Genomic DNA, 5,139 nt, shown 5'->3' on the forward strand with positions numbered 1-5,139 from the left:
AAATCGTGGAAGAAGTGCATAAAGTTTCGATTCATCGATTCGTTCAAGTTCTTGAATTCGAGTCTGGACAAGTTGTCGTCGTACTTGGACAAGAGCGACTTGCATATCGTGAGGAGCCAATTCAATCGTCTTTCGAACGATGATTTTCATCTTCTAACCAGGAAAGGCGTTTTCCCATACGACTATGTATCGACCTATGACAAATTAAGCGACACTTGTTTACCACCGCGCGAAGCATTTTATAATCAGTTATGCGACAGCGAGATATCCGACGTCGACTATTGTCACGCGAACGAAGTTTGGTCACGTTTCGGTATACAAACGTTAGGACAGTACAGCGACTTGTACTTGAAATTGGATGTGTTGTTGTTGGCCGACGTGTTTGAAAATTTTCGCGAAAAGTCGCTCGAGAATTATAAACTCGATCCAGCGCACTATTATACGTTGCCCGGTTTCGCGTGGGACGCGATGCTAAAATTGACGAAGATCGAGTTGGAATTGTTCACCGACGTTGACATGCTTTTGTTCGTGGAGCGGGGAATACGAGGTGGGTTGAGTCAATGTTCGCATCGTTACGCGCGCGCGAATAACAAGTATATGTCGACGTACGATTCGGCCGAACCGTCCAGCTATCTGATGTATTTCGATGATAATAATTTGTATGGCTGGGCCATGTCGCAGCCTTTGCCGCACAGGGGTTTCCAATGGGTTGACGATACGAGTAATTTCAACATCGATTCCGTGCCGATCGACAGTCCCGTCGGGTACATTTTAGAGGTCGACTTAGAGTATCCTCAGGAAATTCATGATGCTCACGCGGATCTTCCATTTTGCCCGATTCACGAGGTTGGGGCGTTACAAAAGAAACTGTTGACAACGCTTAGCGATAAGAATCGTTACGTTCGCCATTATCGATACCTCCAGCAATGTTTGAGGTATAATTTAAAATTAAAGAAAATTCATTGGATACTGAAGTTTGAACAATCATGTTGGTTACGCCGTTACATAGATTTAAATACGAGGTTGCGCGCCAACGCAAACAATGACTTCTCGAAGAATCTGTTCAAACTGATGAACAATGCAGTGTTTGGAAAAACGATGGAAAACGTTCGAAATCATGTAAACGTAAAGTTGCTCTCGCGATGGAGCGGTCGATACGGTGCTGGGCGTTAAATAGCTCGACCAAATTTCCATAGCCGTACTGTATTCTCCGAGGATTTTGTCGCAGTTCAAATGAACCAGCTTTCTATTAAATTTTATAAACCTATTTACATAGGCATGTCAGTGTTGGACATATCTAAATTACATTTGTATGATTTTCATTATGGCTACATGCTTCCAAATTTTCAAGAAAGATGCAGGATTTTGTACACGGACACGGACAGTTTAATTTATCAGATTATTTGCGACGACGCGTACGAGATGATAAAACGTGACATTCACCGATACGATACTTCCAATTATGACAGAAATAACGTGTACGGCGTTCCGATCGCGAATAATAAAGTATTAGGATTAATGAAGGACGAGAACGGAGGTAAAATCATGACAGAGTTTGTGGGTCTTCGCTCCAAAATGCATGCTATTCGGGTACAAGACAAAGACGATGTAAAAAAGATTAAAGGAATTAAGACTAACGTGACGATTAAAAATATAACTTTCGACGACTATTTAGCATGCCTTCACGATCATTTAGAAAAATCAGTTTGCGTTAAATTGATAATGTCTATACAACATCAAGTGTATTCAGTATCACAGAGTAAATTAGCATTGAGTCCATACGATGATAAACGATACATTTTAAACAATTCGATCGAAACCCTTCCTTGGGGACATTATAAAATCGCGAAAGGGGGAGAGGGGGAGGCAGGAGGGAGAGGGAGTGGGGGGGAGTTAGACAAAATAAAAGCGGTTATATAATTTCATCGATGTTTCGAATCCCGTGTTGCGCGCGCGCGTGTTCACTTTTATTTGTAAGCGGAAAAGGGGCGTATACGCACCTTGTATTGTTATCTTGCGTGTAAGAAGGGGGAAAAATGGTAGGGGAATTGTATATATAATCTTTTGGCATTGCGTACAGCGAGTAGTGCGTTCTACAGATTACTTTCTTATAGCGCAGTTGTTCTTCAGTATTATAATATTCACAATGTCAAATCAAACCAATAATTTTTTACATAAAAATGGATCTCACAACGATTATAAAAATTATGGGTAAGTAAAAGAAAGTTTGAAGGGAATAAAATGTTCCTTTTATGAAAGAAGAAAAAAAAAATTGTATGTTATTTCTTTTATAGATACTCCATTTCGATGAAACGGTCGTTTCAACAGTCGCAACCCCAGTCGCAGCAGAAGCAGTTGCAGATACCGCGCAACGCACGAATCTTGGGTAGAAGATACTCCATAGCCGGCAATTATTTCAAGTTCCTTGAAATTTGTGTACGCGTGGATGAAAATTTGCGCGTCGAGTTGGTCTTGGGGGACAATCGTGGAACAGAGATTTCTTTTTCAATGGCTACGTGGAAACTGCTGGTGAAAACTAGAGATTATATTCACAATTACTTCGACGCGGACAAGAAGGAAAAACAAATTGATGAGACTTTATCGTTACAAATTGTTAATTTTAATGGAATGAGTCTAATCAAGTTGTTCGATTCTCAAGCATCGATTTATGTTACGAAAGAGACGATGGATAATTTGTACAAATTAGAGTTATGTATGGATCATATGTATTCATGGTTATTAGAAAATATTCCAGAAATTCAGGATAGATTCGCGAAGCTCATTGACATTGTAAAAAACTCCAATAACGAGCAGAATTATGCGACCGTAATTTTTACAAACGAATTGTTCGAACGAAATTGTCTGATCGATTGCGAATTGTTAGCTTTATGTTTAGATCTAATCGTATCGAAAGCGAATCGTTGAAATTGTGTGCGTGTGGGGGGAATTAATTAGTATTAATGTAAAAAGCATTTATGTATTTTTTCATGTTTATTAGAGAAACAAAAATAAATATTACATTATACAATTAAAGTACAGATGATTTCTTTATCCAAGAGTTATGTGACGAATCCAGCCCCAACCATTTCACATATATTTCATTTCCTTTTCGACGAAATACTTTTTCTACTAAATACACGTCGGCATATTTGGTAGCGCGTATCTCGTATTCGTAAAATCCTCCAGCGATAGGTCTGTTCTGCAAATCAACCAAAAGATACGTGACGGGGTTCGTTCGTTTCACCGTCGCGATCTTAAATACTTCCATTGACCAGTTCGGTGTGTATCCTTTGTCGAATACGGTTTTGAACTTGCTGATGCGCACATAGTCGCCAACTTTGAATTTCGCAGGACCGGCGATCTTGACGTTGCTGTACACGGTAGATAAAAGATACTTCTCATTTTTATGATTCACGTTTGCAGGTCGCATACGAATGGTGCGATGTTTTTGATTATTGTAGTCCTTAATCAACGTGGGTAGCTCGTCGATCCAACGATATTTTTCGCTCAACGAGAAAAATTTCCACATGTTGTTCTTCAATGTACGATTGAATCGTTCGACTATGGACGCTTTCATAGTGCTGAATGTGGAATAGTGGTTGATGTTACGTTTCTTCAGATATTCTTGAAAATCTTTATTGTAGAATTCTTTCCCCATATCGGTTTGCAAATTGTTCGGTATTCGGCCATCTTTTTTCAACACCGACGCGAAAGTTTTGCACACATCGTCAGCATTTTTGCTTTTCAAAGGAACGGCCCAGGCATACTTGCTGAATGTATCGATTAGCGTAAGAATATACCGATGTCTTCGATTCTCTCTTGCGTACGGTTGAACTTCAACGATATCAGCTTGCCAGAGATCGTCGAGTCCTCGCGTAACCACTCGCCTCCGCCGGAAGTAACGTCTCGCCGGAGCATGCAGTTCATTCACCAAGTTCACTTTATCGCCGCTCATGATTTCGCCTTGTCAATCTGCGGTCGCTCGAAATTAAGATACGCTAATTTAATTATCCTTGCGTTGACCGCTGCCGCGCTCTCTTTTGCGTTATCGATGAATCTGCGGTCGCTTGAAATTAAGATACGCTAATTTAATTATCCTTGCGTTCTCGGAGTCTTTTCGATCGCTGTCGCGTCCTCTTTTGCGTTATCGATGGACTTTTCAGCTATTGACGCTTTTTGCGTTATCGGAATCTCTTCTGTGGTTGCTGCTACCGCTACAGTCAACAAGTCTCTGAAACGAAGTCTCATACGAGAATCCAATTCCTCGAAAGCGACGCGCACACTGTATTGCTGCTGTTCTTCGATACGTCGCATTTGTCCGTATATTTCGGTAAATTTCTCTAATAAAGATTTATGTAACTGTTCGAATTTCGCGACTATGTTCCCCTCTCCAGTCAGCTCGAGTAATCTCTTGTACATAGCAGTATTAAGCCTTTCGAACCTCTCATCCAATTCCTTGCCAGTTTCAAAACCGCCTACTGTAAATTTATTTTGCAGTTCGTCTACGAGTAATTCAAGTTGCGCCAACTTTCCCTGATTCGCTTTGCCAGTGCTCGTAATTTCCTCCAAGTTGCGGATTTTATTTGATATGTGATTTTCAAGGTTATCAATCTTTTTCGGCCAGTTGCTGTTAACTTTGTGTTCCACACTTGCAAGTTTGTGCTCGATGTTGCCAGCAAATTTTACAACGGCATTCAATTTTTCTTGATCCACGATACCCTCAGCTTTCATTGTTTCGAACAACTTATCCTCGAGCTCGACAAATCTTTGACGTAGCTTTTCATTGATACTTTTATTATTCTGCTCGATGCACGTTTCAACATGTTTCTTCAGATTCTCGTGATTGGATTCGTCGTTTGTCACGAATTTTTGGAGAGTTTCGACCGCGCGTTTCATCGAGTGAACATCGTCGATAGTTTCATACAGGTCGTACGTAAATGTTTTTTTCAACGAATCGATCGCGTCGTCAACGTAACTTTTTGTTGCCGAGTCGCTGGCGAAAACCGGAGTTGCCAAATATCGAATAATTCGAGATTTTGCATCGAAAAATTCGTTGTCACTGTTCAAAATTACCGCCCTCTCGTTGATAACGTTGTCGACATACTTCTTCGTGTTAATAGGAACTTTTATACTTTCTAT

At 40.4% G+C, this 5,139-nt stretch overlaps 1 pseudogene; it reads left to right on the top strand.

Annotated features, from left to right (window-relative positions):
• The first annotated feature begins 1,071 nt into the window (after window positions 1-1,071).
• On the top strand, window positions 1,072-1,920 carry LOC143261736 (uncharacterized; annotated as a pseudogene).
• The last annotated feature ends 3,219 nt before the right edge of the window (window positions 1,921-5,139 follow it).

This window comes from Megalopta genalis, unplaced genomic scaffold (genome assembly GCF_051020955.1).
Source record: "Megalopta genalis isolate 19385.01 unplaced genomic scaffold, iyMegGena1_principal scaffold0064, whole genome shotgun sequence".
NCBI lineage: Eukaryota > Metazoa > Arthropoda > Insecta > Hymenoptera > Halictidae > Megalopta > Megalopta genalis.